General features: G+C 44.5%; 1 long non-coding RNA gene across 1 annotated transcript in view; it reads right to left on the reverse strand.

Annotated features, from left to right (window-relative positions):
* LOC137215516 (uncharacterized) overlaps positions 1-22,649 on the reverse strand; it is a 69,669-nt gene that overhangs the window by 45,918 nt on the left and 1,102 nt on the right. Inside the window, exon 2 of the long non-coding RNA XR_010939304.1 lies at positions 9,465-9,539. This is a non-coding gene — a long non-coding RNA (uncharacterized lncRNA). The remainder of the gene's footprint in view (positions 1-9,464; positions 9,540-22,649) is intronic.

Here is a 22,649-nt window from a genome sequence, read left to right on the forward strand (position 1 = left end):
GGATCCTAAGTTTTCACCTGGGAATGATCCAGTGCAAGCATAGTTTATGTGGACCTGGTCAACCCAGAGTGAGCTGTATTGGGGCCAGGATTCTACTAATTACCTGGCTCTCATATGATCCCAATCAAACTTGTTTCTCCGGATAGCAATGTGAACTCAGACCCGCGCTGAACAGTGATGGAAATGCTCAGTTAGACTCCTTGTCCCAGTATATAGTTACCAAAAGGTCCAGAGTCCCATTGGAGGACCAGGAAAATGTTTACTGTATGGTGTTATAGGGTCTTCCCTTCTGTGGACCAATCCTCTCCAGCATTTAGTGTGTTCCCAGTAAAGACAGTGGCTCAGGACTGGGGAAGTGTTCATTTTGACGGCTTCCCTGAGCCTCCCATCCCTCTTTTACTTCATTTGATTGTACAGACTGAGAACTACCATGATGGCTGCCCATCTAATCTGCTTGAGGGGGACTCTTTTCTATTACTTAACTCGATTACTTTCAGCCATTCAGGCCCCTTTGTCTTCCATTCCCACCTTGTAGCTCACGAAGATAATTGTATCACCAGGCTTTTGACGGTTAAGTCCTATACCTAGTACCTATATTCTTGGTTACCTACCATTTCCAATGCTATTAGCGATCTCAGATCTGAATGGCATTTCCTATTTTCAGTACTGAGCTTAGAGGGGAGCCACTAAATAACTTGCTATGATTCTGATGCCTTTCTCCCCAGTACATTACTTATGGATGATATAAACGGTTATCTCATGGGCCCTCTTAAAGAACTGAGTGGTCTGATAGTTTTTCTCATCTTACGTAGTTAATCCACTCCAACACGCCTACTTCTGTGGGTCTATGTTACCTTCTTCTGTCTGCTATGGCATTTCTGGTTTTTCTCCATCAAGTACTTTAGTTATTACACATTGCTAGGAGCCATCCTAGAGACAGGTTGACACCATCTAAAACAGTTCCTGCCTTGGTGTTAAATCCTGTATCCTTGGTGTTCTGATCCAAATGGAATCTTCAATACCACCTGGCCAGCAACCTCAGAGTCTGGTTCCACATCCACTCCATGGCTCTTGCCAGTACATGATATCTATGTACTGTCATTATACTGAGACATTGTCTCTACTTTCCTAGCAGGCTCAACGTGTCCCTCACTGGAATACATTATGACCTTTTCATAGGTATTGACTTAGTGGGAAGCCCTTGAAAGGCTCTGAGTTAGGAAAATATTTGGTAGAACGTGACAAAGAGTGCAGCACCAGGGAGAAATGGCTGATTCCAGGACAGAAGCAGGGACAATGCAAAATGATCCCAGGGCATCATCTTGTGCCACAAATCAAGGATGTACAGATTTTTCCAGCTATTGAGGTATAATTGATAAAACTGTATATATTTAAAGAAGTTAACATGATGGTTTGATATATGTATACATTGTGAAATGATGACCACAGTCAAGCTAAATTAATACATCTATCATCTCATATAGTTGCATTTTCTTTTAAAAATTATTTCAGTGCTGTGAGAACCCTTAACATACTCTCTTAGCAAGTTTCAAGTATACAGCACAGTATCATTAACTATGGCACATGCAGTACACTCAATCCCCAGAACTTATCTATAACTGAAAGTCTGTAACCCTTGAACCCACCTCTCCTCCATTTTCTCCACCCCTCGGTGACCATGGCCGAGAAGAAAGCACAAAATTTAAATAAATACGTAAGAATTACAGATATCCCAAAAGGAAACAGGAGTTGATCTCAAAGAGATCTCAATGGTTAAAGCTGGAATAATTTGCCCAAAATATATAGTGACAGTATAGGATTATGCCCAAAAAGAAAAAATAAATATCACTAATTATATGGATATAAATTAAAGATTGAATAAAGAAATAAATGAGGAAAAGAGGCAAATCCTTCCTACAAAAGTTTTCCAAATAACATACGTAGATACCGCTAGAGCACTGGTCCACAACTTTTTGGCACCAGGGCCCGGTTTTGTGGGAGACAATTTTTCCACAGATGAGGAGTTGGGGGGAATAGATCAGGTGGTAATACAAGCGATGGTTCAGGCGGTAATGCGAGCGATGGTTCAGGCGGTAATGCGAGCGATGGGGAGCGATGGGGAGCAGCAGATGAAGCTTCGCTCCCTTGACCATCGCTCACCTCCTGCTGTGCAGCCTGGTTCCTAACAGGCTGCAGCCCACTACAGGTCCACAGCCTGGGGGTTGGGGACCACTGCCCTAGAGGACTTCACTTCCTTCTTTGAGCGCAGACTGGACTTAATGACTCACTCACTTCCAAAAAATAAAGTATGAAAAGGTAAAATTAGCAACTTTACAGTGGAGAAACCTGACAGACACCTTCAACTAAGTGATCAAGGTGAATATCACCAGTGATGGTTCATACTGATATCATGTATCACCTGACATGATACAATGAGAAGGGGAATACCTCTATGGTATTCTTCTTGAAAATCCATAACCCAAATTTAAACAAGAGAAAACACCAGACAGACAACAATGAGGGACATTCTATAAAATACCTGACTAGTACTCTTCAAAACTCTCAAGGTCATGAAAAGCTAGGAAAGATTGAAAACTGCCACATATTGTAGAAGACTAATGGCACTTAAGGAGTCAATGTCATCTGTTATCCAGAATTTGACCAAGGAAGTGAAAAAGGATATGGGTGGCAAGACTGATTAAACATGAATAAAGTTTATAGTTTAGCTCATAATATTGTACCAACGCTAATTTAATAGTTTTAACGAATGTACAATGGTTGCATACCATGTATTTTAGGTACTTTCCCTGGGGAAACCGGATGAAAGGTATACAGGAACTCTCCATACTAAATTTCCAAAATTAAAGTTCATTTAACAAGTTAAAATGTAAAAACAAAATTGTGAAAAGGCCCTTCCTAAGAATAAACAAAATAAAGCAAAGGAGTCTAGGGCAGGTGGAGTTGGTGACTTGCATTAAGTAACCTAAGAAGAATGATTCCAATTGATTTGTGAACCCATCATCAGCCTGTATTTCTCTCACAGATATGCCCAAAAGACGAAAATAAAATACAGTTGACTATTTATCTCCTAAGTAGCTTGAGAGCCCTGCAGAAACTCTGTGGAGTGTCTCAGCCAGGAACGCCAAAGGAGCAGCACTTTAGAACAGTGGCCTAGGCTAGGTATATGTCATCCCCAGCATCTAGGTGTAGAATTCTTTGTGCTTAACCTATTCTGAATTTGTTGAACTTCTTAAATGCACATATTAATACTTTTCCTCATATCTGAGCTTTCAGCCATTAAATGTCTCTTTTTGACCCCTCCCTTCCTTCCTTCCTTCCTTCCCTCCTCCCTCCCTCCCTTCCTCCTTTCCTTCCTTCTGTCTCTCTCTGGGATTAGCATTGCATGTTTAATGTAGTATGTTTAATGGTTTCCCAAGGGTCTCTTAAGATTCTCTTATTTTTCTTTGAATACATTCTTTTATGTCCATCAATTGGACAATCTGTATTGATCTATCTTCAGTTTTGCAGATTTTTCCTTCTGCTAGCTCATATCTGCTGTTGAACCTCTCCAGTGAATCACCCATACCAGTTATTGTACTTATTTAACTCCAGATATTCCTACTAGTTCATATGTATGATTTCAATGTATTTATCCATGTTATCAATTTTATGAGTCATGTAATTGTATTTTCTTTGATTCTTTAGTTTTTAAGGCATATTTATAACACCTGTTTTGAAGTCCTTTTCAACTAAGTCCAACATCTTAGCCCCCTCAGAGAAGATTTCTATTGACAGATTTTTTTCTTCCTGTGTATAAGGCACACTTTCCTGCTTCTTTGCATGTATTCTTGAAAAACTGGCATTTTAGACAGTATGTTATACTAACTTTAGATTCTGTTGCTGCCTTGTGGGTGGTTGTAGTTGATGGATTTTTATTTGTCTGTTTAGTGACTTCCCTGGACTAATTCTGTAGTCTGCTTCTCCCTCAGTGTGTGTGTGACTGCTGTCATCTTGTTGCCTAGAGCTTGAAATTCCATTCCTACATCCTCATTGCTTCCCTACAATAACAAGATGGCATTTTTTCCTATCCCAACTAGAGAGTATGGGGAGCTTTATGGAAATGATGGAGCAGGAGAAAGGGATTCACTAAATCTGTATTTGATGTCCTGGTAGACCCTTAAGAAATGTACGTATGAAAGCGGCTATAACCAACACAGAAGAAGGTTTGAGAAGTGAATTACAATATAGAAAACCAAACAAGTTTCAAAATTGGCCTCTGGGTAGCACACACGTGAGGGAGACAAGAGTCACACTGCAAAGGCTTTGAAAGCTAAATTCATAGCTGAGCTACAGCCCATAAAAGCAGGTCAGAATATGCGTTCCAAACCAAAACAGATTGATCACTTACTAAAATGGAAGATTTTCAAAGGAACCATGTACAAACAAACAAACAAACTCATAGAAAGAGAGATCAGGTTACCTGAGGCAGTCGTTGGGGGAAGGGGAAATTGGAAGAAGTCTGTCAAAAGCACAAACTTCCAGTTATAAGATAAATAAGTACCTGGGATGTAATGTACGATATGAACAAATATAATTATCACTATCATATACAGTGCTCATATATATGTTATATATTAAAGTTGTTACAAGAGTAAACCTTAAGAGTTCTAATCACAAGGAAAAAATCTTTTTCTGTTTCTTTAATTTTGTCTATATAAAATGATGGATGTTCGCTAAAGTTATTGTGGTAATCATTTCATGATGTATATAAGTCAAATCATTATGCTGTACATCTTAAACTTATACAGTGCTGTATGTCAATTACATCTCAATACAACTGGAAGAAAAAAAAGCAAATGCAACACCATAAAATAAATAAATAAATAATAAATAAATAAAAGGAACCATGCCATATAATATTCAACAAGCCCAAGACACAGTCTAAAATAGCATAGCTGCATTCTCCCTTGTAGACCCAGAGTTTGCCTTGCTGCTACTCCCAGCTAGAAATCTTCCCTAGTAATTCCTGCTGCATATATTCAGTTTTAATTTCTTGTGATTCAGAAAGGCTCATGGGAACAGAGGTCATAGCCCGGAGCCACCTCAGTGTGTGTAGATATCCACAGACAAGAACACGTTGTGGTTTACAAATAGTCTGTTCCAGAGACTCAGGGCACCCTGGGGCAGGTATAGAATGGACATGGCTGGTCAGTACTGGGAGACTCATGAAGAATAATGTGCAGGGAGTGGAACCTTTTGTCCTGGGAAGATGGGTTGGGTATACTTTTGAGGAACGCATACCAAGGGTTAGGGGTAGGAGTCTGGACAATGGTCAGCTTAGCCTAGATGAGGAACCAAGGTAAGTGCCTCCTGAGAAGTTCAACTTCTCCCGCGATGTCTACTTTTGGATGTAAATAGTTATCCTCCTTAGAAGTTATACAAATGAACTCATATACTCTCTCAGTTGCCTTGATCATCTATAATGAAAAACAGGAGTGTGGCATGGCCTGAAGAGTATGCAAGTGTTTTAGTCAGCTTAAGCGGCTATAATAAAATAGCATAGACTGGGTAGCTTAAACAACAGATGTTTATTCCTCACAGTTCTGCAGCCTGGGAAGTCCAAAACCAAGGTGATGACAGATCTGGTTTCTGGTGAGGGCCCACTTTCTGGTTTGCAGATCACTGCCTTCTTACTGTATTCTCACATGGTGGAGAGTGAGCAAGCTCTCTGGTCTCTTCTTATAAGGCCACTAACTCCATGATGAAGACCCATCCTCACGGCTCTCTAAACCTAATTACATCCCAAAGGCCCTACCTCCAAATACCATCACACTGGGGGTTAAGGCTTTAACATATGGATTTGGGTGGACATAATTCAATCCATAGCAGAATAATGCCCCCCTCCCAATATGTCTGTGTCTTAATCCCAAGAACCTGTGATTATGTTACCTTACATAGCAAAAGGGAGCTTGTTGGCATGATTAAATTTAAGGACACTGAGTTGGGGAGATTATTCTGGATTATCTGGGTGGACCCGATTTAACTGTGTGAATATTGAAAAGTAGAGAACCTTTCTTAGATCTCAGTCAGAAAAGTAAATGTGGTGACAGAAGAGTACTCAGAGAGATGCAACACTGTCAGCTTTGGATATGAAGGCAGGAGACCATGACCCAAGGAATATAGGAAGATTGTAGAAGCTAGAAAAAGCAAGGAAACAGGTTCTCCTCTAGAACCTCCAGAAAAGAACACATCCCCAATGATCTTTTTTTTAAATTAATTAATTAATTAGTTTGGTTTTTTGGCTGAGTTGGGTTTTTGTTGCTATGTGCAGGCTTTCTCCAGTTACGGTGAGTGGGGACTACTCTTCATTGTGGTGCATGGGCTTCTCATTGTGGTGGGTTCTCTTGTTGCGGAGCACAAGAGCACAAGCACAGGCTCTAGGCATGTGGGCTTCAGTAGCTGTGGCACACGGGCTCAGCAGTTGTGGCTCGTGGTCTCTAGAGCATACACTCAGTAGTTGAGGCGCACAGGCTTAGCTACTCTGCGGCATGTGGGATCTTCCCGGACCAGGACTTGAACACGTGTCCCCTGCATTGGCAGGCGGATTCTTAACCACTGCGCCACCAGGGAAGCCCTCCCAATGACATCCTGATTTTTAGCCTGGTGAGTGAGATCCATGTTGGGTTTCTAACCTATAGAACTGTAATAAGACACATTTGTACTGTTTTAAGCCACTGAAGTTGTGATAAGTTGTTAAAGCAGTAAGAGGTGATTAATACAAGGGAATCTGTGGGAATCCAGAGTCCTAATATTTCAAGAGAATTTGCTGGGCTCTAGGAATTCACCCAACCCCATTCACCCAGAGCCGTTTTTAAAGACCTTGTATTTTGGTGGGGACATGGAGGTTGGAAAAGTTCATTTGTTTAAATGTTAATTTCATGGACAGGCATATTCCTGCTAATATGGCCAGGATCCTGGAATTTAACACAGGAGGCTGGCCAGGGTAAGAAAGGAGTTACAATTCAGGAATTCCCTGCTATGAAGAGACTAAAGAATTTATCCTTACATATACCCAAACCTTTGGAGGAGAAAGTGTGCAGAGACCCTTTCCAGGCTCCCCTAACATGAATCGATGGGCCTGTGCAATCTGGGAGATTTGATGGGGGTTGAAAATGAAGGACATGGGCTTCCCTGGTGGCGCAGTGGTTGAGTCCGCCTGCCGATGCTGGGGACACGGGTTCGTGCTCCGATCCGGGAAGATCCCACGTGCCGTGGAGCGGCTGGGCCCGTGAGCCATGGCCGCTGAGCCTGCGCGTCTGGAGCCTGTGCTCCACAACGGGAGAGGCCACAGCAGTGAAAGGCCCGTGTACCGCAAAAAAAAAAAAAAGAAAATGAAGGACAATCTGTTTTCCCGTGGAGGCTGCAGTGACACTGAGGGGACTGGCCACAAACAACAGATAATTCTGGATTAAATGTGAATTCCCAGTTTGGTTTATGATATTCAGCACCTGTCGTGTACTGATTAGTCATGTGCGTACCTTAGTTTAAAAAGTATCTATGGGTTGTATTCTTCTTATTAAGAGTTCTTTCCATATATTCTTTGTCTGACAATTTGAGACATTTAAAAATTTTTAAATGTGCAGTGGTATCTCACTGTGGTTTTAAATTGCATTTCTCCAATCCTTAATGATGTTGATCATCTTGTATGTGCTTATTTACCAAATGCACACTTTCTTTGGTAAAATTTCTTTGTCAATTATCTATCTATCTAATCTATCATATTCTCTCTCTCAGTCTGTGTTATTTGTTTTTATTTTCGTGGTGTATTTTGAAGTCCAATTCATTTTTTTTTTTTTGCATGATTGATGCTTTTGGAGACATAAGTGAAAAAAAACGTTCCTAACCCAAGACTGTGAAAATTTTTCTTCTATGTTTTCTTCTAGAAATGTAAAATTCTAACTTTTATGCTTAGGTGATTGACGTATTTTGTATTAATTCATTGTATGGTGTTAATTTAGGGTTGAATATTTTTTTTTCTGTATGAATATTTACTGTTCCAACTCCATTTGTTGGCAAGACCATCTTTTCCCCATTGAATTATCTTGTCATTTTTGTTGCACCGTAGAGGTGGGGGGGGGAGGAGTTCTCTAGTGTGGTCCATTGATCTATATGTGTAAACTTTCTCACTATCATATATATTTCTTTTTTTTTTTTTTTTTTTTGCGGTACGCGGGCCTCTCACTGTTGTGGCCTCTCCCATTGCAGAGCACAGGCTCCGGACGCGCAGGCTCAGCGGCCATGGTTCACAGGCCCAGCCGCTCCGCAGCACGTGGGATCTTCCCAGACCGGGGCACGAACCCGTGTCCCCTGCACCGGCAGGCGGACTCTCAACCACTGCACCACCAGGGAAGCCCTATATTTCTTTAATATAATCTAAGTATGTGATTAAACCTGCTAGTGTAGGTCTTCCCTCATTTTTTAAATGGTTTTAACTACTCTAAAATATTTGCATTTTCATGTAAATATTAAAATAATCTCATAAGTTTCCTCAAAAATGCACATTACGGTTTTCATTACTATTATATTAAAAAATGAAACTTCTGTGGAGTTCTCCAATCAATGATCATAGTATACATCCCAACGTATTTACATCTTCTTGGTTTCTTGCAGCAAAATTCTATAGTTACCTGGATACAGGTCTTGCACACATTTTGCTAAAATTCCCACTAACTGTCTTGTGGTGTTGATGCTACTGTTTATCCTCTTGATTTTCTAAATTTCATTACTTTTTTATGTTAGACATTTTATTAAATATGCAGTAGTATCTCTTTGTGATTTTAATTTGCAGTTCTCCAATGACTAATTAGTTCAGCCCTTTCTATATGCTTATTTACCATATGTAGAACTTCTTTTGTAAAGTAGTTGTTCAATTTTTTGCCAATTTTGTATTTGGTTATTCATATTCTTGTTGAAATTTGAGAGTTCTTTATGTATTCAAGATACAGTCCCTTATTAGCTATGTGATTTTCCCCTAATCTGTTGCTTGCCTTTTATTCTTTTTTTTTTTTTTTTTTTACTGTACGCGGGCCTCTCACTGTTGTGGCCTCTCCCGCTGCGGAGCACAGGCTCCGGACGCGCAGGCTCAGCGGCCATGGCTCATGGGCCCAGCCGCTCCGCGGCATGTGGGATCTTTCCGGACCGGGGCACGAACCCGTGTCCCCTACATCGGCAGGCGGACTCTCAACCACTGTGCCACCAGGGAAGCCCTCCTTTTATTCTTTTAACAACATCTTTCAAATAGCATAATTTAAAGTTTAATGGAGTCCAATGTTTCAAAAGGTTCTTTTTTCAGCTTTGGTGATTGTGGTTCAGGGTGATTTGTGAGACTATGATCAAGAAGAAAATCAGAACCACAGATATCTCAAGACTCGAGTGGAGGAGGCTATGCCTCTCAGGTTACTTACTTGGCTCTTGGAAGAACTCAGTTTTTTGCCTTGAGACCCTCTTCACCTGCCTCATGACATGGCAGCTGGCTTCCCCTAGAGCAAGAAAGATGAGGGAGATCAAAAGAGTTTGCCCAAGAAGGAAGATGCAGTCTTTATAACCTAATCAGCAAATGGCATCCCATTACTCTGCAACATTCTATGCCTCAGAACCGTCATTAAATCGAGTGCACACTCAGATGGACGGGTTTACACACAAGTATGAGCAACAAGAGGCAGGAATAATCGAAGGGTATCTTAGAGGCTGTTTACTACAGTTCACCCTCTGGCACCTAAAATTCACAACACTTCCACAGGCAAAATACTCTCATCCCCTCCCAAGGTCTCCCAAATTCCCATTAAAGTATAAGCTAAAAAATCCGGAATCTTATCATCTAGATCAGGTCCAGGTATGGGTGAAACACCTCTGGTGTATTTCCTTTTGCAAATTACTAGAATGATCCCATTTCATGGAAGGGAACAGATATCTCAAGTACTTATGTAGCCATACATTAGGCCCTAGGAAGGCCCTGGCTAGATCTTGTGGAAGGTCACACAAAGATCTGAGGCCAGTTATGAAGCTCCCAGGTCCTAGACTGGGCTAATTATATGCAACATTAATGGCTTCATCTTCAGCCTAAGAATGTCCAAGACCTCTCAGGCCCTCAGTGGAAGGAGATGCACAGGTCAATAATCAATGCTCGTGGCTCCCACCCCAATCTATGGGGCTGGCCATGCCCAAGCCATTACTAAGGCCAGTCCATGCCTCATTATGGGATGGGGAGAAAAGCAGGCTTTCTCTTATCTGAGTCTTTGAGGCCTCAACCAGCTCATCTGGTCTGCACTACAGCTTGCTGACGTCCTAAAAGGTCTCAGGTCTCCTTGACCCCTGGAGACCCTATGTGCAGCAATCATAGGAGAGCACAAGTCAAGCAAGGAAATGTGCGGATTGAATCAACGACTTGGTGAGAGGGCAATTAGGGGTCAGAAAGCAGTCACCATGCTTCATAAATTCTGGATACACACTGGTCTGTAACCAGACCATCAGCTCCTTCCCAGTGCTGGCAAGGCCCAGGGCCAAGCGGGTGTTTGGCTAGAGGACGCAGGCAGGTCAGGCTCTGGTGGCCCTGTTCTCCTCCAGGGCTCTCCTCTTGGACTGTGACCCCAGGTCATAACCATTCTCCAAGATCTTCTCCGTACACAGCAGGAGATCACTCACTTCAGAATTAAATCCATTCGATCAGGCACGCTCTGGACCTCTCAAAGTCCCCAGGGTTCAGTGGAGGAGACAGGGTTTGGCAGGATGGGCCTTGACTAGCTCATCTTGTCTGCCATGATGACGCCTGAACTCCCAATGTGAGTGCCTCCTGCCTCGAGCCGTGTAGCCCCCCAAAGACCCTCTGAGAACAGGAGAGCAGGAAGAGGGATATAGGTCCACTGGGATTCAGAGGAAAACCAGATTGTAGATAGGAGGAAGTCACAGGCAGCACAGGAACCTCTCCCCATGCACCATGCCCTTTTCCACAGACCTGTCCATTACCCCATGAGCCATAGCCCTGTCCCTGCCTTGGACTGGGAGCCAGGCTTACAGGCTCATCAGAGGAAAAGGGTCAAGCTGCCAATGGCATCCATGAGGCACGACCCTACTCTTCGAACTACACCCACATCTCAAGACCATCTCCTGTGCGTGTCTAAGACCTTGTGGGATTTACCAGTCAAATGTAACACTCAACCCTCCAAACAGGCCAGATGTTCTCCCTGTCTCCCTATCCCAGACGACTCAAGGCTTCCATGATCTTTAAGAGAGGTTCACATGATGAAAGTTTTCTTACCCACAAAACACTCTGGATCAAGCACCCTCTCTAGCTTGAGGTTTTATACTCTCAGTGGGGTAAAGATGCAGACTATACTTGAGACTGAGGAAAAAACAGCGCCAGGAGTGTGACTTGCAGGTGAGGAAGAATTCAAATAGCAAAGTACAAGAATGAAGAGGCAGAGAGGAGAGGACAATTTGGGTATACTTATTTATTCTATTATACTGATGTGTGAACATAAGTGTACAACTTCGTGAATTGTTACAAAACAAAACAAGTGCCCACATGCAGATAAGAATTCATGTGCTTAGTGAGCTTTGGGGGCTTGGAGGAGGGGTGATGGGATTAGCAAGAATGGTGTGTTTGGAATGACTGGTGAGCCTGGCAGTCTTCGGGTGTTTGGGAACATTGACAGGCTTGGGGAGACTTACGAGCTTAGAGATTAAGACAACTAACCAACTGGGTGAGGTGCAGTGAAATGCGGGAGGCTCTTATTTATATAGTTTCATTGACGGTGGGCAAGCAGAGAGGGCCTCAGGAGCCGGTCACCAACAAGTGGACTGAACTCAATGTTTTCATGCAAATGGGGCTTCTTCATGGGACAGGAGTTCAGGAAAGCAGCAACCCACATTTGTTTTGAAATCTACCTACAAAGTACAGCAAAGTCGGTCCCCGTCTGCTCTCCATTACTGCAGTCTACCCCAACTAGAGAAGAGAAGTGAATCAAATATTTGAGAAGAGGAAACAGAGTCTTGGTGAAGCCACGGAGCAGATAGATGGGGACAGGCTGAGAGTGAGCGGGAAGAGAACGGGGAGGAAAAACAGAGACCAGATCACACAGAGAACAGCAACGGGATCAGAAAGTAGGAAGAGAGGGATCAGGGAACGTGGTAAAGGAGCTGGGAACAGGGACAGGCACTGGGGAGGAGGAAGGAGAGCAGGGTCAGTGAGTGAACGCAGGGAAGGAGAAGAAAAAGCAGAGAACAAGGAACACGGAGAAGCAGTAGGGAACATGGAGGGAAAACAAGCCATAGTCCTGGAGAGCTGCAGGGTCAGCTGCTTGTGGTGCCGTTTCATCCCACGTGTTGTGTACCAGGAAACCTGGTTTTGCTCAAAATGCAGCACCATCCAGGAATCCATAGGGCAAATACTGTGACTCAGATAACCTGTTATACAGAGAACTTTGAGGGAACACACGGTACAACATTAGAGCCAGAACAATGTGTCCAGATAGCTCCATAAAAGGACACATTGTGGTTCACAAGAGTCAGTTCCAGAAGCTCAGAGGACGCTGAGGCAGGGGAGGAATCCTCTAGGACTCCTTGTTCTGCAGCACAGTGTCCTGGAGTCAACTCAGGGCAGAAGACCTTACGTGAGAGGTTCTGTGTGGCCAGGCCCACGTCTGAGACCCAGCTACAGGGAATCGTGCAGGGCAAGGAGACTGGCGTGGGTCACGAAGCCCACACGAGGAAATCTTTGCTTGGGCCTCCAGCCTCATGGCTGTCCTCAAGCAGAATCAATGACGTGGCTAATTAGAAGACAGCAAATGTCCTCACAAAGCTTTTGGTCATCTGCGGGGAGAAAAGGAATGAAATGGGACAGAAGAGTTTCTGTGGGATGAAGGGCCAGTCTTGTTCTTTCAACAGGACCTGGTGGAGGCCTGAGACCCACCTGGCTCCCTCAGCTACAGCAGACTGGGGTGGGGGGCGGGGTGGGGGGGTGAAGGGTTCTGGGGCTACAAGTAGGAGGAAACATTGAAGGATACACCTGCCTGACGATGAACTCATGAAGTGTGTATTATCAGTAACCTTGCTGACATCATCACCAACACTATGTCAATATAACGGGGATGACGCACAGACACTAGAGGCTTGTGACAAGTTTCCACAAAGCACATCAAAGAGAATGGAGCCAGACCCCTAGGGTGAAATCCAGGATGTTTTCTTCCTGACGTTTATCCCTCGGCTTTAGGTCAGTTGCCCCGGCCTTACCTCAGGTTCCCGGCTTCATAGCTGGTGCCACAGCTTTATTTCACGTTCCCTCTTTATGTCTGGTCCTTGGGCTGAACGTCATGTGCCCAGCTTTTGTAACATAACTGGCACTAAATACAAGGGTCCGCATACTTTACCTCAGTTTCCTGGCATTTACGTCACCTGACCCTGCTTTATGACACTTTACCCTGCTCTACTTCAGTTGACAATGCTTTACGGCACTACCAGGCTTTGTTTACATTAATTTCCCAGGCTTTACATCACCTTACCCTGTTTTACATCACTTGACAATGCTTTACGACACTTCCAGGCTTTACATCAGCTGACTTTGCTTTACCTCACCTGACCCTGTTTTATGGCATTCCTCCTGCCTGGCATGACCTCAGGTTTTCAGGGTTTTCGTCAGGTGATCTGGCTTTACCCGTCTTATCCCGGTTTAACTTTCCTAACCCTGCTTTTCTTCAAGAGCTTAGGTTTATGTCAAGAGCCTGGCTTTCTGTAACGTGCCCGGCCTTACATCAGGCCCTGTAACAGGGAAGAACTAATCTGGTTTCGTATTACATCTTTCTTTTATTTTAACTTTTGTTTTCTATTTTTACTACAAGATAATCACTAAAGGAATGTTGCCTATAGCTTAAAATATACATAATGGCCTGTATTCTCTGAGAGCCCTGCCGCACCCCCAGCCCCATGCCTGAATGTTAAACTAAAATACCTTTGTTCAGCTCACAGGAAACATCCTGACCCAGCCCACCTGTAAATGGCTGCAGGCAACAAGAAATTAACACATCCCCTCCGGGAGTCTGGATTAAGCCAGGAGATGTTTGCAACAACTCATGGCCTTTTATTCTACCTCCTCACCTCCCCCTTTACGTGTTCTCTAAAAGAAACTAGCATCCAGACCCTAGTAAGATGCTTCTCTAGGACACTGGTCCGCCATTTGCTTCGACTCCCGGCATTCCAAACAAAGTGGTCATTCCATGCCCCAACACCTTCGCTCCCGATTTATTGGCCTGTCTTGCAGCAAGGAGAATGAGCTTGGACTCGATAACAAGCCTAGAACTAAGAAAGAGATGATATTATATTGTAATAGTGTATGGCCACAATATGTGTTAGGATCAGAAGAGCGATGGCCCCTGAATAACTCACTCAATTATTATACGATCTTGCAGTTAGAATTGTTTTGTGAAAGAGCAGGGGAAAATGACAGGATCCTACACACTGAAGCATTTATACTATTACATCAGGAGGAAAAGGAGTCAGAGGGCTAACGCCTTACGGTGCATCGGTCTGAAATGAAACCCAAGGGAAAATCTGTTCTACAAGAGGGAGAGAGAGGAAATGACAGCGGGGACATGTTATGTCAAAACTTACCCCGGGGGTTTCCCTGGTGGCGCAGTGGTTGAGAGTCCGCCTGCCGATGCAGGGGACACGGGTTCGTGCCCCGGTCCGGGAAGATCCCACATGCCGCGGAGCGGCTGGGCCCGTGAGCCATGGCCACTGATCCTGCGCGTCCGGAGCCTGTGCTCCGCAACGGGAGAGGCCGCAGCAGTGAGAGGCCCGCGTACCGCAAAAAACAAAGAAAAAAGGAAAAAAAAACCGGAACTGTAGCCTATCCGCTTCCCCCACCGGCAGAGCCGACTGTACCAGCAGCTGTGCCGACCGTCCCCATGCCGCCAATATATTCACCCCTTTTACCGCCTCCTGTTTCCCCTACTAATGGGGATCAAGTAGACGTTTCTAGGTTAACCGCTGGGGCACGGAGACCTGGTTTGGTATCACCACTTAAAACCCAACAGCGCATTCAGTTTGGACCTGGAGCCACTTCCGGAGCTGGGAAATTTCCCTTGTGCTGATATCCCATAGAAGGCTTTCATGCAAATGGCCAACCAGATAGGTTTCTATGGATGCACAATCCATTCTCAACTTCATATTTGTGTAAGGCCAGCAGGTCCGGGGAAGGGCCCAGGGAGCCAGACGGAACCCCCGCCAAAGTGGCTGATGCAACCACTCCTGACATTGCGACACCACTCGGGCCCCCGTCTTCCCGCTCCCCGAGGGGCGGAACCAACGGCTCTGAGGCTGATGCAACCGACACCTGACATTGCCACAACACCCGAGAGATTACCAAAAAAGGGCTGCTTCACACAGCAAGCACCTCCCCTGCGTCCGCCCCTATAAATTTTGTTCATGCCCGCACCCGAGCGCGACTTCTCTGGCCCCTTTCTCTCGGACCAGTGAACCTCGCCCGGGAGCGTTCCCAAATAAAGCTTGTTTAAGCTCTCCTCCGTCTTTCGTGTCGTGCCTTACAATTTGCTTAACTGGAAAGACCATAACCCTGCTTACCGAGAGGACCCCCTCTGCATGACTAAACTTTTTATATCTGTCTTTGCCACTCAACATGCCACTCGGGCGGACATTCACACTCTTAAGAATAGGATGCTTACTGGGGATGAAAGGAGGATGGTTGTTGACAAGGCTAGAGAGGAAGCACACCAGCTCTATCTAGCGGATCCAGGTGAAACTCCAGAAGCAAATCTGGCATTCCTATTGCTGAGCCTAATTGGGACCTAAAAATGGACGCATGCCACACCTAGAGCATTATATCAATAGAAAGTGTAGCGGGTCTTCAAAAGGGGGTACCTAGGCAAAAGAGCTTAAACAAAATTCAGGAGATAGAACAAAAACCCAGTGAGAATCCATCAGCGTTTATAGAATTTATCAAGCTCATAGATGCTACAGGGATGCAGATCCTGAGGCCCGAGAATAAAAGGATGGCAAATATGACCTTCATCGGGCAAAGCTCCCCAGATGTAAGAAGAAAACTACAAAAGTTAGATGGTGCATTTGGAATGGACCCTTCTCAATTGGTAGGTGTTGCTTTTAACGTGTTCAACAACAGGGGATGACGACAGAAGAAAGAAGATGCAAAACAGAACACCACTTTTCTGGCAGCAGCATTGGATTCCCAGAAGGTGAGTAACCCAAAGAGAGGTAAGCCACCACTGTGGAAAGAACGATGGGCTTACTGTTAAGGAGGAAGGGCACTGGAAAAAAGATTGCCCTAGGCTGAAACATAGGAACAAAAACGATAAAAGGAAGCAGGGAGGCTCTCTTGCATGGTAGAAAGAGAGGAAAGCTCATGGTAAGTGAAGAGGCCTGGGGGCTCCCTTGGACTTGAGGCATCAAATTCCAATCTCCCCACAGGAGTCCCGGGCAACTTTGACAGTGCGGAAAAAGTTGATTGACTTTCTAATAGACATGGGTGCAACATATTCTGTGGTAAACACCAAGGTGGCACAGAAAACATCTCAATCCATCCTGGTCATGCGAGTCTCTGGAGAAGTACAAAATCGTTCATTCTTACAACCTCTAGAATGTCAACTAGGGGACCTCACCCTGAAACACATTTTCTTATATATGCCAGAGTGTCCAATCCCTCCTTTGGGACAGGACCTCCTTTGTAAATTAAAAGCTCAAGTAACATTTTTGACAGAATAGCTTGACATCAGGGACCCACCAGAGCACGCTTTGAGCCTACAGATGGGGCTCATGGAAACCCCAGAAAAGGAGATGGAGCTCTTTTCCCCCCTGAAGTCTATGAAAAGGTAAGGCCAGAAGTGTAGGCTGACAGCACCCCAGGGAAAGCCAAAAATGCATGGCCAATATGAATCCCATTAAAAAGGAATGCTGGGACACCTAATCTAAAACAATATCCTCTGAGTCAAGAGGCCCAAAAGGGAATTCAGCCAATTCTCGAAAAGTTTTTGAAAACAGGACTGATTAAACCTTACAAGTCCCTGAACAACCCCCCTATTCTCCCGGTCAAAGCCAAACTCGGCAGAGTATTGCTTTGTCCAAGACTTGAGGCCTATTAATGAAATAGTCAAAGATTTGCACCCTGTGGTACCTAATCCGTACACTGCTCACAACGATTGCTGGAGAATACAGCTGGTTCTCGGTTTGGGACTTGAAACATGCTTTTTTCTGCATTCCTATTGCAGAAGAATCACAGCAGCTATTTGCTTTTACGTGGCAGGACCCAGAAACACAGGTAGTCCAACAGTATTGTTGGATTGTCCTGCCTCAAGGATTTAAGAATTCCCCTACGGTAAGCTGCTCTTTGCAGGAAACCACCCTCAGCAGGAAGCCCCTTTCCTTGTCACTTTAGCAAGGCTATACTGTAACTAACTTTTAAATCAAGCAGCCCCATGCTCTACTCATATCTGACCCAAGCACACCTTTCAAATCTTTTAATCAAACAATACCTTACCTAACTTTTCGGTTCTTTCCATAGATCAAAGCAGTAAAAATGAAGAATAAGTAATTAACAGATGACCAGATCTCTTCCCTAGCTTCCCTTTCAGTAAACTCTGGAACAAACTGTGTGAGCAAACTCTGTGAACAAGATAATGTCTAGAGGAAGATCAGAAGTCGACAAGCCTGCACACAGTGGGCGGTGGCGCTAACTCTGACCCCCATCTCAATGATTAACTGAGATTCCTTCTCTGTTTCCCTTTCAAAACTTTGATTTCTGAGCAAAATCTTTGGAGGTGGTTTTGGGCTGAGGCCACCATCTTCCCAGATTGCTGGTGTTCTGATTAAAGGCACCTTTTCTTTCTACCGACATTTGTGAGTATTGATTTTGTAAGCGGCAAGCTGCAGGACCTGATTCATTCAGTAACACTACTTCGTTTGGGGAAATGTTGGCTAGGGACCTCAGAAACTTAATATTGGATGAAGGAGTCTAACTCCAATATGTGGACAATTTGCTCATAGCAAGTCCTACATATGATAAATGTCTATAAGATACCATCAGAACCCTGAACGATTTGGCCAGTTGTGGATATAAGGTCTCCCAGAAAGAGGCCCAGATATGTAAGCAAGTCACCTATCTGGGCTCTTTCCTCTCCCAAGGACAGCGGGATCTTTTGCCTGATAGAAAACAGGCAATTGCAGGCTTGGGAATACCCAAGACCCACAGGCAACTGAGAGGGTTCCTGGGAATGGCAGGGTTCTGTCAGATTTGGATCTCATAGGAAAACCTCTCTATGAGGCTTTAAAGGGACATGATCTTGAGACCCTTACTTGGACTAAAGAGTGCCAAACAGCCTTTGAAACAATAAAAACAAACTTAGTCTCAGCCCCGACTTTGGGATTACCAGACTGAAAGAAACCTTTCAAATTGTATGTCCATGAAAGACAAGGCATAAGTCTTGGGGTGTTAATTCAAGCTCTGGGGAATATCCCCTCACCCACTGCCTACTTCTCAAAACAACTAGAAGAGACTGTTAAGGGACGGCCACCTTGCCTTCGAGTTGTAGCCACTACATGTGACAGACTTCAGGAAGCTGAGAAGTTTACTCTGGGGCAACCCACCACTGTGGATGTCCCTCGCCACGTCCTTTCTTTACTGGAACAAAAAGGGGGCTATTGGCTGAGTTCTGGGAGAATGGGAAAGTACCAAGCCATTCTCTTAGACAATTCCAACGTAAGACTTCAGGTCACTTCAGCCCTAAATCCAGCCACATTGCTCCCAATTGATGCTGCACAATTCCCAGAGCACAACTGCCTACACGTCATTGAGCTAGTGTACTCTAGCAGACCAGACTTAACGGACCAACCCTCAGCTGAGCCAGATATGGAACTGTTCACCGATGGAAGCAGCTGCATGGACCAAGGTAGCCAACACACTGGGTATGTGGTGGTAAACCTTAAAAAGATTGTGGAAGCAAAAGCCCTGCCCCGCAGGGAGCTCAGCTCAGAAGGCGGAAATCATTGCACTGACAAGAGCCCTGCTCCCACTGAAGGCAAGGGAGTAAATATATACACAGACTCTTTGCTATGTGTTCTCCGTGGTGCATGCTCACGGGGCAATCTGGAAGGAAAAGGGGTTCCTCACTTCGAACAATAAAGACATAAAACGTTCTTCTGAAATCCTGTCACTACTGATAGAGACAGAGTAAAGGGACAAAGTAGGTAATTAAATAGTTAATCCCACTAGGGTATTGTAGGTAAAGAAAAAGGGGTGGGAGGCCCCTGTAAGTTAGTGATCACTCAAGAAAGCAGGTTTGCTTAACCGCAAAGCCAAGCAGGCTTGCTTAGCAACAAAACCATGGAACAGAAGCATGAGACATGCCCCAAAGCAATAAAACAGTGGTGTCATGAGAGCCATATCCTGCCCAGTGAGCTCAGTAAGTTAATGACCCCTAGGACATGCTCTCTGCACACATAAAAAACAATAATTTATGGAAAGGTGACATTTCAAAGTGAAAGACCCTCATTGTACCGAGAGCTGAAATCATTTTTCCATAGTGCCATGACACTCCTGGCTTGACCATGTAGGGACAAGAAAACTCCCCTGCCCAACCTGGAGGATGACCTGATGATGGAACTGTGACATCTACTCAAGAATGAGGAAGAAGGTGGTCTTCTCCCCCTCCCCACTTTTCCTCTGATTATAAAACTGTAGCCCACTGAGTTCTCAGGGTGCAGCACCCTCTCACCCACCCACTTGTAAGCCTCACAAGTGTCCTATTCCAATAAATCACTTCTTATCTATCACTTTGCCTCTCGCTTAATTCTTTCTGTGCTGAGACATAAAGAACCGGAGCTCCCTGGAGCCCCCCGAAATGCCACCTAGTGGTTTCACTGTTAGAAGCAGTCCATAAGCCCTCCCAATTGGCCATAATGCACTGCCCAGGCCACCAAAAGGGTGAAACTCATATAATAGAGGGCAACTGGTTAGCTGACCAAAGCTGCAAAGAAGGGAGCAAAGAAGGCAACCATCAAGCCATGATAGGATCACTTCTCCCACAGACTGACTTGTCAAAACACCAGGCAGTGTATTCAGAAAAGGACAAGGAGAGGGCCGAAGAGTGGGGTTTCACTCTTGACCACACATCACCTGGCTGGAAATGTAGTGCACAAGGAATTGTTTTGATTCCTGAGATACTCCTGGACACTGTGCTGTAGCACATTCATAATCGTACCCATCACGGGAGAGATGCCACCTTACGATGGATTCAAAAGTATATAATGGGGCCTAACCTACAAAAAACCATCCAGTGAGTCACTCAGAATTGCATGATTTGGGCTAAAAATAATTCAAAGGCTTCTGTTAGGCCTCCCCAGATGGGGACCCAACACAGAGGAACCTGCCCCACTGAGGACTGGCAAATAAAGTTGACTCAAATGCCCTGAGCTGTAGGAAATTTCAGATATCTGCTAGAGTTTGTGGACACTTTTTCAGGATGGGCGGAAGCATAACCCACCAGGACAGGAAAATTCTCTGAAGTGGTTCCAGCCCTCCTTAAGAAAATTATCCCCGGGTTTGGACTGCCTAACACCCTTCAAAGTGATAACAGGCTTGCTTTTGCCTCTAGCATAATCCAACAAATGACGTCTAAAGCACTACAAATTAATGGGCAGTTACATTCATCCTGGGACCACAATCAACAGGGAAAAAAATGAGAAAATGAATCATATATTAAAAAGAAGCACTGCTAAAATAGGTCAAGAGAATAATTTAACTGGGGATAAGGCTCTGCCAGCTGCCCTGCTATGGATCAGAGTGGCTCCCAGAAGCAGGCTTAAATTAAGCCCCTGTGAAATATTTTATGGTAGGTCCAGGTGTCTACCTGGACCAGGGAATCTGTAAACGCTCTGAAAGATCTAGCTGTTGCTAATTAGTTAAAATTTGGGGCACTATACTGACCTCTCTTCAAGAGTTTGCCTCGAACAGGTCTGCCTATCCAACTGAAGTAGCCTTACATCCTTTCCGACCCAGAGACTGAGTCTTCCTTAAAACCTGGAGAGAACAAGGGCCTGAAGTTCAGCTGACTGCAAGGCGGACAGGACCACATGTGGTATTACTTACCGTGCACTCATCTGTCAAGTTAGCTGAAGAAAAGCCATGGATTTATCACACTCAGATTAAAGCAGCACCACTGTCATCAGAAAATGGCCCAACTCCCTAAAGGCCTAGAGAACAATGGGTTTGTGAACCCTTAGAAGACTTAAGTTTGCTCTTCAAAAATGATAAGTATTGAGATTGCAATTTCATTATAACTGGAGAAGGGTGGGTCAACCTACTTGTTTAATCTTGTTCAACTGAACAACACAGCAATCTAGTGTAATTATGACACAGTCAGAAAGTTAAAATTAATAGATATGTATAGAAACTTGAACCAAAACCCCCAAGTCCAATTACAAATTAGACAACAGAAGGACTGAGGGATTTCATCGGGTTCAAATAATTGAGAATTGTCCTATCTACCAAAGATTCTAAGGACTATTCTTAGACTAGAATAGAATATTCTTATCAGCCCAAGGCTGATCAATTCCATTCTACAATCACCCACATCACCCCTATCTAGCAGGAAGTAGCCAGAGGGGTCATTGCCCCTTTTCCCATAAGATTGTGGAATGGACATTGACAGTGGGGAATTGTAATAGGGAATAACAAATCTGACTCCATATTAGATCTGTTTCTTTTACTTTAACCTTTGATTTCCGTTGCTTTTGTTACAAGTTAATCACTAAAAGGATGTTGCCTATAGCATGAAGCATACATACTTAATGGCCCGTCTCAGGTAACCCTGCCCCCTCTGCCTGAAAGTTAAACTAAAATACCTTCGTTCAGCTCACGGGGAAACATCCTGACCCAAGCTACCTGTGAATGACTGCAGGAAAGAAGAAATTAACATATCCCCTCCTTGAGTCTGGTGAAATCAGAAGATATTTGCAAAACGTATGGGCTTTTTACTTTACCTCCTCACTTGCCTCCTCTCTGTTCTATAAAAGAAACTAGCATCTAGGGCTTCCCTGGCGGTGCAGTGGTTAAGAATCCGTCTGCCAATGCAGGGGACACGGGTTCAAGCCCTGGTCTGGGAAGATCCCACATGCCGCGGAGCAACTAAGCCCATGCGCCACAACTACTGAGCCTGCGCTCTAGAGCCCGTGAGCCTCAACTACTGAAGCCCGCCCGCCTAGAGCCCATGCTCCGCAACAAGAGAAGCCACTGCAATGAGAAGCCCAAGCACCGCAAGGAAGAGTAGCCCCCGCTCGCCACAACTAGAGAAAGCCCGTGCGCAGCAGCAAAGACCCAACTCAGCCAAAAATAAATTAATTTTAAAAAAAGAAACTTGCATCCAGACCCCCTGCAAGACGGTTCTCTAGGACCCTAGTCTGCCATCTTCTCAGACTCCCAGCTTTCCAAATAAAGTTGTTATTCCTTGCCCCAACACCTCCTGTCTTGATTTATTGTCCTGTCATGCGGCGAGCAGAACGAGCTTGGACTCGGTAACAATGAGAGTCAACTTCTCCTAAGATTGCTCAACGTAAATGGGAATCCTGTGGGC

Source organism: Pseudorca crassidens, chromosome 20 (genome assembly GCF_039906515.1).
Source record: "Pseudorca crassidens isolate mPseCra1 chromosome 20, mPseCra1.hap1, whole genome shotgun sequence".
Classification (NCBI taxonomy): Eukaryota; Metazoa; Chordata; class Mammalia; order Artiodactyla; family Delphinidae; genus Pseudorca; species Pseudorca crassidens.